Consider the following 13,549-nt stretch of genomic DNA (forward strand, 5'->3'; position numbering starts at 1 on the left):
TATTATAATTTCCAAGTCCATGTTAGATAATATAGGTGACAGTTTTAACCTAACGGGTAAATCTGTGTTAAGTATCATCTCTAAATTGTCTAACCAGTTAAAAAAAAGGTCGAGAGTCACCTGAGTTTGATTTTAAGACATAACCACCCCTCCCCCGAATCACTTTAACTTCTAGATTATTACCATACCCACTCTAAACGGAGAGACACATGCTTCTCAATGGCAAATTGGCAATAGGCATCAAGACATGTAAATGTGAATTTCCAAACAAAAATGTATAAGTAAAGCATGTAAAACTATATAAAGGACCGATATGCAAAAGTTCAAACGACTCCTCACATCAAGAAATATATTTATGGTCATAGAGATCACAGTTGTCTATTCCTCAACATCAACATAATAAAAAAAAACCTTTCGCTGCCCACATTCCTCAACAGATTCTTGAGATAATTTAACAAAAATTGATATTAAAATTGTAAATGTTTTTATACAAAATCAGAGTATTTTGGTTGTTGGTTAAATATCTAAAGTCAATTCAAAGTTGTTTGGTCAAGTTTTTTTTTTGTTATTTTCCTTCTTTTTGTTCAAAAGTGCAATAAATGAAGAACGGATCATCATAGCATGACAAAAAAAAGAAAAATATCACAAATCTTGAGGTTCATGTAATCAAGACTAAGTGTGAATCTTCTAGCCCTTCCAAATTTTAAATCACATGTAGAGGCTATTATTTCAGTGATAATATCTACTTTATCAAACATCCAAATTACATTTACTATTTGTGACAACTATAAAAAACTTTTAAGGTCACAATTACACATGTCATCTGACACATTTATAAGATTTAAAAATAGAATAAAAAAGTACCTGATTTTGAGCACGAATAACATCATCATCTGGGTTATCAGTATGTTTATGAAAAATCCCATCTTGAATTGTCTCCCTTATCATACCTCCTACAACTAAAAAATATTCTACAAGTATAAATAAGAAGAGAAATTATAAACGCGAAAATGTACCAAATCACATGAACAACATTCAAAGAGATACAAATTATAGGTATTCATGCTGCTAATTTCATAGAATGAAAACATCAGTATATTGGGAAACAAATGCAATTACCATTCATCATTGGAACATAAACCAATCACTGTGCAATGCATAGAACATTGATACGAATTCCTCAAAAGTACAAATATGTATAAAAGAAATGATGCTACATAAGTAACTACTGCTAACATTATGAGACTTTAAGATGCTAGTATTGTGGATAACAACTAATAATAATCATCAAAATTACTTGAACCCCACTAATGGTAAACCTTTGAGCTTCCTCCAACTTCATTAAGCAAAGGACGTAGGAGTAATTTAATAAAATATGAAGCTTCATGAAGTTGCACCGAAAACTTTAAAAATGGGTGAAGACATTGGTAAATTACTTTTCTTGCCCAATTATGATTTGTCTCTTTTGTCTTTATCATGTAATTATAAAATTACTTTGTTGTCCATCACTCTTCCTTTATATATAGATATAGATAGTTAAGTGTCATTTTCATACATGTATTTTGTCACACCCCAACCTAAGGCGGAATGTCGGGGCGTGAGCTGATTGTCACAGCTCTCAAGGTACTAACATGTAATATTTAAATGATGATATCTATTAATTGAATTCAAATATCAAATAAATCAAATACAAACAACTACATAATTCATACAACAATACAAATTTTATATTTATTGATTAAAATATTCTTTTAACTAAATTCTTCACTAAGTCTTCACCAACCTGCATTAAATTCTACAATAACCTGCATATGCGTATAAAATAGAATATTTATCAACAACACATGTTGAGTGAGTAAAACACCAGTTTAAGACACAACAATAATAATAATATATAGTATATAAAGAAAGATGCAAACTGTTCCTGTGAGAATAAACAGTTAAGCCATATCACATAAACAATCAATCAAACAATCCATAAAGAAAGCAAACCATAAAGAAATCAACCATAAAGAAAGGGCTTAACCAATCCATATAAATGGACATTGGTTACCAAGCAAGGACTAAACCGTTCCATAAAAATGGGCATCGGTTGCCAAAGTAAGCAAGTAACATTCAAACAAAGCAAGTAAGCAAATAGCAAGTTAAGCATAAACTGATATACACACAAGGATTAACAGTTGCGGTTTTGAATACTAGATAATAGATAAATATATAAGATACGCACATGTCCCCAAAAAGGTTAAAAAATAAGTAAAAAGGGGAGTGATTACTCACCTTAGCAATAAGTAAGAGATAATGAATAGGTAAGAAAGCGGTAAGTCAAGCTCTTCGGGATTTACCGACGAGAATCCTAATTACAAAAATTGAGGAAATAAATATCATTTGAATAACGGAACTAAGATTAGATAGCAAATCGGGAATTCGATGATCGTGTGAAATCTTATGAAAGTTAAATGTTACAAAGATTTATTATTAATTTTATTATCAAGGTGTTATCGTAAATAATATGATTTATTGATACAAGAATATACAAAATAAATATTTATAAAATATGGATAGATTATTTTAAGAGATTTGTTTTTAAAGATTTATTTTAACTAAAAGTATGTTTAATGTGTGTGTATATATATATATATTTACTATTAATAACGATTTCTTTTATATTAATGTTGTAAATAATAGATAGCAAATAGGTAATAATATTTATGCAAAATATGATTTTTTTAATAAATACGTATACTATATTTTAACACGTGAATAAACGAGATAAATTTTAAATATATGATTTATATTAAAATTATTTTTAAATATTAAAACCTTTAATAATCTTTTACATATATATGTGGCGTTTAACCAAGGTTCGGAAAAGATACTAGTTAGTATGTCGGTTTTAACAATATATGGATTAATTACATATTTTATAATTTTTATAACATTAATAGTGATTTAATATGATTCTTTAATAACTAACAAAAGTGATTTCAAAAATTAAAGAGACAAAACGAGACTTCCGGGACTCAAACCCAGAGTGGACGGCCGGCCGGGTGTTCAACACACCAGCCAACTGAGCTGGTGTCTCCAGTTGTTTAGATTATGAAAACGAAAGACAAAATACTATAAGTGAATAAACCCAAACTGGTTATAAGAACCCTAATCCCTAATCGATTGATCCGATGTAAATTGGTTAAATTAAGCTTAGGGCTTTTGGTTAACGATTAAAAACGATCTCATAACATGTTTTGATTACTTCATATGATGACTAACTGATAGCTAATAGATCCCAGACAGGCCGCGGCTATGGTTGAACCAGTAGACAATGATCCAGGTTATAATACTTCAATTAAACGTACAGTTTAGGTCGCGAGATTGTATGGATGGAGTGCACGAGTTTAATTTGATTATTATCAGGTATATATACGCAAACCCGATTCTCTTAATGGCGGTTCGTTTATTTTAGGATTGTAATCAATTTTGACTTGTTTTTCTTAATTAGTTGAGGTATAAGGACGGTTTAAAACTTATGAACGATATGCACGAATCAATTAGGATTATAAATGAATATTAGGGTGCAAGAAAACATAAACGAGTCACGGGTATTGGGTATTCGGGTTTAAGGTTAATAATTTTTAGTTTTGTTATTTGGTCCTTCAAGATTTGATGTCGTTGCAATGTGGGTTAAAACAAAGCTCTAGGGGCGTATACGGTATAAACTTGAAAGTTTTATTAATAATTTAATTAAATATAAAATAATCATAACTCGATAAACGTGACGTTTTATTGATTAAAATTACCTGAAAATGAAAACGGGTTGAGTACCGATATATAATATATTATAATAAAACCCGAGTTGTTACATATTTTATTCAATTAAGCAACTTTATTATCGTTTTTTTAATTCATTGCATTTGGATACCTGACATTTCAAAAACATTATATTTTAGTACTTTTTCTAACTCCGCCTATTTTGTCCGTTAAGTTGGCAGTAAATTGGTAATTTGTTTATTCTATTTATTTTCTTTTTTGAGATAAGTGCCATTTACATACCCGTTGTTTGTTGATTATACAACTTTAGTACTTTTTTTTGAATTTATTGTAACTAGATACTTAGATTAGCTTTGCATACATAGGCAAACCAAAAGAGACATTACGTACTACAATTAAAGGATCATCTCTAAACATAAAATATTTCGTCTTTCAACGATAACAAAAATAAGCTATTAGAATTACGAGATTGTAATATGAAATGCCAGGCTTCACACCTTTCAGAGTATCATCTAATTAGGTAAAAAACTGGAGGACTACATCGATTAATTAGGTCAGAAGTGAACAAAATTAATATTTTAACATTCCTTTCTACCACGGCAATAAAAACGTTGACCAGTGTTACATGATGTCCAAAATTCTTGAACGATGGTTGACGAACCACATAGGCAAAGCACCATATCGTAGTTCGTTGAACTTGAAGATAAACAATGGATAGGGTTTGAAGGATCGATGGGCATGGGTGATATTAATACCCTAAAATCAAATCTTCATCTTACACAAATTTGCTTAATTGTAATATATAATGTCTCTTTTGGTTAGTTTATGTATCCAAAACTAATCTAGATATCTGGTTGCAATAAATTCAAAAAATGTACTACATTTGCGTAATCAAACAAATCACGGGTATGAAAACGACATTTAACTCACATGAGAAAATAAACAAAATAAGCGAATCAATTTACCCCTGACTTAGCGCACAAAGTAAACGATGTTAGAAAAAAGAAATAAAATAATATGTTTTTAAAATGTGAGTATCCGAATACAATGTATTCAAAACCGATACTAAATTAAAGTTGTGAATGTAACAAGCCACTTGTTTCTATAATTTATTATTATTAGACCAACCGTAGTGGCCGAAGTTGTCTGGAGTTTTTTACCCCATTACGCCGGAGGCACACCCCACCCCCCTGGCGTTTTGGGTGGTTAAAAATGGTTCGACGTTTTGTATGAAAAGCTAATATGGCACGAAAATAATAAAAAAAATAACGTTTTTAATGCCATCAGTCATATGTCCATTGTAAAAAAAATAAAAAAATTGTTTTATATATAAACCAACTTCATCCCCAATCTCACCAAATTTTCTTTCTACTCTATATTTACACACACCAAATTCCCTATAAACCATAAATGGATTCTCCTACTTCAATATATAATCAATTTTTCAGGCCTGGCCGACAAGTTGAAAACGACGCGGAGGAAGAGGCGGTTACGAGTGCGATTGTGCTCGCGAAAACTTATATGAATTCTATTAGCTCTCCTCCACCCCCTGTTTCAAAAAGAGCATATATCGAAACGATATCGTATCGAAGCCAACAACCGGTTAATGGCGGATTACTTCAGCGACTCACCGAGATATAGGAACTCGAAGACCTTTAGGCGTCGCTTTCGGATGTCTAAAAATTTATGCGCATCACTAGTGATTTGGAGCGTGAGCTTGATTACTTTAAACAAAAACCGGACGGTCGAGGGACGATAGGATTCACGGCTATTCGGAAGGTTACGTCAGCCATACACGTGCTCGCCTACAGAAAAGCGGCCGGCATCAACGACGAGTTTTTTTAGATGACTAATAAAACAAGTCGGGACACCTTGGAGTATTTTTGTTACGGTACGTTCCATTTTTTTAAATAATTATATCACTTGACTTTAATTAACTATTTTATAAAAGTTGTGTAAAATATAGGAATATTGAAACTATATGAACCACATTATCTGAGAGAGCACAACTGATACGATCTACAACGTCTTTACGAGGCCCATGCAAGGGTGCATGGTTTAGTATGCATGATAGAGAGTGTAGATTATATGCATTGGGAATGTGCTAATTGTACAACTGCATGATGAGGTCAATACACATGAGGTGACCAAAAGGGACCAACGGTCAGCCTTCAAGCGATTGGTTCATATGACCTTTGGATTTGGTCGGCACTCTTTGGTGTTCCCGGTTCAGGCGATGACATCATCGTGTTAGAATAGTCGCCTATGATGGAGAGTTACATATTTGGGACCGTTCCCGTCGCTTCGTTTTGGGCTAACGATAACTTTTATCATCATGGGTACTATCTGGGTGATGGAATACGCTAATTGTACAACTGCATGATGAGGTTAATACACATAAGGTGACCAAAAGGGACCAACGGTCAGCCTTCAAGCGATTGGTTCATATGACCTTTGGATTTGGTCGGCACTCTTTGGTGTTCCGATGACATCATCGTGTTAGAATAGTCGCCTATGATGGAGAGTTACATATTTGGGACCGTTCCCGTCGCTTCGTTTTGGGCTAACGATAACTTTTATCATCATGGGTACTATCTGGGTGATGGAATACACCCAGAGTATGCGATTATCGTGAAAACATTTATATAGCGTTTGGTATGCAGGAATGATAGGGGGTATGAAATGATTTTATGCGTGGGAATGAAAAAAATGATGTTTGGTTACTCAATGGAATGGAATCATCCATTACACATGGAATCCCATTCCATCAAAACCATTCCCTCCCACCCCCTTCATTCCTCCTTCACCCTACTTTCTCAACACCACCACTATACCATCGCCACCACCACCTGACCGTCATCGTCGTCACCACATCCGCCACCACCACCACAACCTTACCACCAGCGCTACCCTCGCCACCTAACCATAACCGCCAACGCCATGTCGTTGTCTAACCACCACCATCGTCGCCACCCTACCATCACCATCACTATCAATGCTACTACCTCCATCCCCACTCCCACCCCCACCACCACAACCACCCCGCCTAACCGCCACCACCACCATTTTCGTCGCCGGAGTTACCACCACCACCGTCGCCATTTCAGATTTTTTTTTTGTTGTAAAAAAAATTATATTTTGATAATTGAATATTTTTATTATTTCTATTTCATTCCTACATTTTTTTTGGATACCAAACAACGTAAAGTAATTATTAATTTCATTCTCATAGGTTAACCAAACAAGACAAATGAATGGTAATGATCAATTTCATTCCCTTGTTCATTCCATTCATGCTCTCATTCCATTCCCTCTTCATTCTATTACTTCCAACCAAACATACCCGAGACCGGTTGAATGAAAAAAGACAGTATTTTAAGAAAGTACAAGAGTCTGCAAGAAAGTATATCGAGAGGTGTTTTAAGGTTCTTCAACAATGCTGACATTTTGTTAAAAATCCTTTTCGTTTATGGTCTTTAGAAAAAATGGAAAGTTCTATGTATGCGTGTATCATAATGCATAACATGATCATCGAAGATGAGGGAAGAGCAATATGTCCAACTTTTATACCAGACTCGGATCCACCACGAACTCCAGCAAGTATGGAGTAAAGACTTGAAAACACGTATTTTGTGCGGTCAAGAGAAATATATAACGCACTTAAAGGGGATTTGGTCCAACATCTTTGGTTGAATCGGCGTTTGCCAGGTGAAAATGAAAATCAAAACGAGGGCAACGATGAATACAATGATGAAGACGACAATGATGAGGGTGAAGACGATGGAGACATGTAGTTTTTATTTTTATTTTAATGTAATATTTATTTAATAAAATATTTATTATTATTTGATTATTTCTAATAAAAATTTAGAAAAAAACAAAAAAGTGTAAAAACAACTTAACGACACGTGACGCGTAATGTCGGCGCATCTTTTTGAAAAAAAAAAAAAACCATCTCTATGCGGGGTGTGGCATGATGTCTCCGCATCCTAGAATTGTCGATACAAAAAGAAGCCTAAAACGGAACACATTCATTCATTCATTCATTGGTTGCAGTTTGAGTTTCAGTTTCATCCGCTCCGATTAACCCCCAAATCCTCTCGAACCCCACTCCCCGTTGATTGTAAGATCACGAGATTTCAATCTCAATCGTTGCTTCTTCATCCATCCGGTAAGTACATGGCAATTATTTCATTTCGTAGTTGAAATGTAATGTCGAACAATTGATGACTACCTGCCGGCTGTTGAATAAGTGATGATGAGGAATTTGTTAACTAGTATGGATTTCAAGCCCTAGTTTACTACTATACTATGATGCTTTCATTTTTTTGCCTTTGATTGTGATTGTGATTGTGATTATTCTCTGAATGATGGACGGTTATTATGCGTTTTAGGTGCTTAATAATTCTTGTTTCAGTATCTGCACTCAAAGTTAATGAAAATTCAGTAGTTATAGGTATTGGTTTGCAGTCTCAGAGCATTAGCTTATGATTCTGTAACATAATTTGTAACAGCTACAGCTACTAAAACCATGTTGTTTATGCCATCACTGGAAAATACTCATGTAATCTGAGCTGGATGATTGAGGCTAAACGTCATCAACATTGCATATAATCATTTCTCTATTTGTTTTGTTCAAGTATTATAATACTCTTGCTTGTTTATCCTTATGCACTTGGGCAGCTTACGGTAGTGCTCATTTTGCTATATATTTGTGCTGGATTCTAATAGCTTATTTTTGTTACCGTTGAAAGACGAAATTACAGATCACTGTATTGGTTGGTTACATTGTCGTTGCTGCTGAATGGTAGTGTTTGGAAAGATGGAGATAGTCTCAATCATGGGTAGATTGCAACCTTAATAGGTGAGGTTACTTGCTTCTTGTTTGTTCTTCCCCTGTGCTTCTATTTTACGAAGGCTTACAAGGGAATATGTTATGTAATTGATAGTTAATATATTATTCAGGTGGTAATTCTGACCCGTTTAGTTGTTTTTTCCCTTGGGCTTCTAGTTTCTGAAGGCTTACACGTGAATAAGCGATGTGATTAGTTAATATATTATTTGAGGTGCAATTATTTCCCATTTAACCATAAATAATTAAATGGGTTGATTAAGTTTAAGTTAACATGCCAAAGGTGTATGTAATAAGTTAAAAGAAAACGGGTCAAATGAGTTAAAAGCTTCTTAAGTGCCTTTTTATATGGATAAATCTCCTAAATCATTCTGTTCATAATAGTTTATTGTCATTATATTTGACTCTGTAACTATTTATAAAAAAAAAAAGCTTTTGGCAAAAATTTTTTTTTGGTCAACCGAATATGACTTGTTTTGACCTGTATCAAAAGTTCCACGCTTCGACCTAGATCTGTTTTGACCAGTTATTCAAATTACCCATTCTGTCGTCTCTATATATTATTTTTGTGTCATCTTATTTATCCATTAGTGTATTAAAATCTTCTTATATGCAGGTACTATACTTTAATTTATCTTTTTATATAATCAATGTCGGAGATAATGAACGTGGTGAAAGAAACATCAGAGAACGGTACAGATTTATCTGCTGATGATATTGGCACGATTGAGGAGATACCGGAAGACACAATTCTGTCTAGACAAACTTCGGTCAACCTCGTACCTTTTATTGGTCAAAGGTTTGTTTCTCAAGATGCTGCTTATGAGTTTTACTGTAGCTTTGCAAAACAATGCGGCTTTTCAATTCGCCGCCATCGTACACGTGGAAAAGATGGTGTCGGGAGGGGGATTACAAGGCGGGATTTCACCTGCCACCGTGGTGGGTACCCACAAATAAAGCCATCAGAAGACGGGAAAATACAAAGAAACCGAAAGTCGTCACGTTGTGGATGTCAAGCGTATATGCAAATCGTGAAATGTGCCGATTTTGATGTTCCAGAATGGCGGATCACGGGTTTTAGCAATGTTCACAATCATGAGCTTTTAAAGTCAAATGATGACCAAGTTCTTCCTGCATACTGCACAATGTCGTCAGATGACAAAAGTCGTATATGCATGTTTGCAAAATCCGGGATGTCTGTTAGACAGATGTTAAGATTGATGGAACTTGAAAAGGGCGTGAAGCTCGGTTGTTTACCGTTTAATGAAATTGATGTGAGGAATTTACTTCAGTCATTTAGGAATGTTGACCGAGATAATGACGTGATTGACCTTCTTAAAATGTGCAAGGACAAAAAGGATAAAGATCCAAACTTCAGATATAATTTCAAGATTGATGCAAATAACCGTTTGGAACATATTGCATGGACGTATGGTTCATCGGTTAGATCTTTTGAGACGTTTGGGGATGTTGTGATTTGTGACACGACTCATCGATTGGATGCTTAGGATATGATTCTTGGAATTTGGCTTGGAGTTGATAATTATGGTCAAAATTGCTTTTTTGGTTGTGTGCTGTTACGGGATGAGAATATGCAGTCTTTCTGTTGGGCCTTAAAGGTTAGAAACTTTATTATGTTTTTCATGTGAGGTGACAAAATAGGCACGCTGGGTAACTGGTCAAATCGGGTTTTGTTAACGGGTTGACGTAAAACATTTATGTTGACCTAAACTACTTTGTGATCATATTCTAACATTTAGTGTGTCAAAACTGAAATATGAATTTACAAAAGTTAACATTATTATTGATATTTTTTTTAAACAAAACGAGTTAGGAAGTTGTACAATGTATACATTAAAGAAAACCCTTTGGGTGACATTTGACCCGCTTGGTTTGTTCCTTTTTAGTTAATTGAACCATTTATAAGTAAATGTGTTTCACAAAGATATCTGGTCAGATTGGTTTTCCTTAACTGTTCTTGATGAGTTGACCTAGAACACTTTACGTTGACCTAAAAACACTTTTATGTCCAAAATTATATACATTTTATTATAATATATAATTAGCGTGGGAAATACAATTAAAAGTTAATATTATTTTAATAAGAATCCCTTTTTAGCAGAATGATTTAGGAAGTTGTCAACAAACAAAATCCGTTTGGGTAACATTGACCCATTCGACTTGTTCCTTATAATTTATTCTTTGTATCAGACATTTTTAGGATTCATGAACGAAAAGGCTCCTGAAACAATATTAACCAACCAAAACATGTGGCTGAAAGAAGCAGTTGCAATTGAAATGCCAAGAACAAAACATGCCTTTTGCATTTGGCATATAGTTTCCAAGTTTTCAGATTGGTTTTCTGCACTTCTGGGCTCACAATATGGTCAATGGAAAGCCGAGTTTCATGGGCTCTATAATTTGCACTCGGTTGATGAGTTTGAATTGGGATGGAGAGAGATGGTTGATGCGTATGGATTCCACGGAAACAAGCACATTGTTAGTTTGTATGCTTTACGCGCGTTTTGGGCACTCCCGTTTTTGAGATGTTACTTCTTTGCTGGAATGACTAGTACTTTTCAATATGAGGCTATCAACGCTTTCATCCAACGGTTTTTAAGTGCACAATTGGTTCTTGAAAATTTTGTAGAGCAGGTATCGCCTTCTTTTCTTGAAATCTATCAATTCGAGGTGGAAGATTGATGGGTGGGCCGGGTAACACGAACACGCTATATTCGTGCTTGCTTGTTTAACTTTAACCGAACAAACGGTCGAACAAGGAAAATTGACGAACGGGGTTTCTTGTTTGTGTTTGTTTATTAAGAAAATGAATGAACAAGTTTGTTTATGTTTGTTAAACGGTATGAACGAACGGTTCATAAACGTAAACGAACGAACATAATTGAACAATGTGTTGGGCCGCAAAAATATTAATGAGCATAGAGAACAAACTTTTAACAAATGTAAACTAGCGAACATAGAATGAATGTAAAAGAACAAATTTAAATGAATAAACATTCACGAACATAATGAACGAACGAGACATGTTTGTTTAACTAAATGAAAAAAAAACTATGCTCTTGTTACATAAAAGAACTTTCAGTCGAACAGTTCACTGAATATTTGATTCTTTTACAGGCCTATTAATAACTAAAATTCTGCGGGTAAAACGGTTGGGCAATTAGTAACGTGTCAAAATGGGTTTGGGTAAAAACGGTTACTTTTTGGTGGGCCGGGTTGACGACCCAAAACACTTTTCACCTTGTACTTTATTTGTCACATATATCGCCAAAAATCTGTTGTAGCTATCATTTAATATGCTACTAATATCCAGGTGGCAATGGTTATAGATGCTAAAGACCAAGCTACATTAAAACAGAAATTGATTAGAAACCGCCGAAAGGTGTCATTAAAAACTGGTTCACCAATCGAGTCACACGCAGCCACAGTTCTCACACCATACGCCTTTACCAAATTCCAAGAACAACTCGTGTTGGCCCCACAATACGCATCTCTATTGGTCGACAACAATTACTTCATCGTGAGACACCACACAGAAATAAACGGCGGCTGCAAAGTTCTGTGGGTCCCACATGATGAATTCATCAGTTGCACCCGCCATGACTTTGAATTCTCGGGAATTTTATGTAGACACGTTCTTCGCGTTCTTTCAACAAACAACTGTTTTCACATACCATATCAATACTTACCTGTTCGTTGGCGCGATTCCTTAAACTACGCGAAACCCGTTGTTGACCCTAATTCGAGTCAACACTCAATGTTGCAGTCAATGGTTTCGAGTCTAGTTTCTGAAGCTATGGAGACTGAAGAAAGATTGAACTTTGTTGTGGCCAAATTGACTTGGTGTTGACTCGGGTCAAGGAGTTTCCGGGACCTTCTAGTGGTGTTAATAATAATAATATGACTTATAATAATAGTCCGCCTGATTCGTTGATTCATCCAGAAGTTGAAGATTCGGATAGTATTGTTCAAAGTTTTACTCATGAAGCGTTGACTTTTGGGAAGGTAAAAGAGAGAAGGTCAAAGCGAAAGCGGTGCTCTGTGCCATGTTGCGGGCAGTTCCGTCATGATTCTAATGACTGCCCGTTGATGGAAGATGATATTAATGAAGATGGTCTTGGGTTTCTGTAGGTATATGGTTTAAAAGGCTAGATGTATAATTTTATTATGTTTTCGTGTTAATACACATCGGAATTACTATCTTTTGTCAATGCAATGACTGTTCTTATTGCAACTGTTTCATGGTTTTACGTGTTTCTATTGTTGGGTAACGGGCCAAAAGTGGATCGAGCTGAACTGTTTTACTTGTTTGTATTGTTGAATTGTCAGGTAAACCAAGCCTTGGGCTTCTTTCGGGCCATTAGTTTTTCAATTGCAAGGGCCATGCATGTTTACGAACAGATGCCAGATGGAAAATAGTCTCAGTAGAGGTGCACGAAATACCAGACTCCGGAACAACTTCCAGGTTGTCCCCGGTGGGACACATACCCAGTCCAGACCCGGTTCCTTACGATACCGGTTCTGAAAATACTCATATCTTGGTACGAATTGGTCTCTGTTCCCAAAAGCCCAGCTTGTGCACTAGTCAATTGTTTCACCAAACTATTTGGTGTGTTTTATCCTTTACCATGCCAGTACTTTAGTAAACCTGTAGCGTGCATGGAACATGTCTTTTAAATATGATGACTTTTTTTTTTAAAAGTAAATCTTTGTTTGCTAAGAACATGTCTTTACGAAGATGAGTTGAAAAGTGGGGGTAAAGTTAAAATACAAAGGATAACAAAAATGAGAAGGCAGAGAAGAAATCTAATTCATTGAATTTAAATTTGAATAGTGGAGATTAATTTAAGAATAAAAATTGATGAGGACATAAAAGTAATAACTCACTTATGATGACTTTCTCCCTTCACA

At 34.9% G+C, this 13,549-nt stretch overlaps 1 pseudogene across 1 annotated transcript; it reads left to right on the forward strand.

Moving 5' to 3' along the window:
- Positions 1-8,362: 8,362 nt before the first annotated feature.
- LOC143580940 (protein FAR1-RELATED SEQUENCE 11-like) lies at positions 8,363-12,850 on the forward strand (annotated as a pseudogene). Its single transcript, XR_013143746.1, has 4 exons — positions 8,363-8,629; positions 9,234-10,236; positions 10,829-11,272; positions 11,952-12,850. The product of XR_013143746.1 is annotated as a protein FAR1-RELATED SEQUENCE 11-like (transcript).
- Positions 12,851-13,549: the final 699 nt, after the last annotated feature.

Source organism: Bidens hawaiensis, unplaced genomic scaffold (genome assembly GCF_021521415.1).
Source record: "Bidens hawaiensis isolate Kalapana, Puna unplaced genomic scaffold, B.hawaiensis_p1.1 tig00030769_1, whole genome shotgun sequence".
NCBI classification, from domain to species: domain Eukaryota; kingdom Viridiplantae; phylum Streptophyta; class Magnoliopsida; order Asterales; family Asteraceae; genus Bidens; species Bidens hawaiensis.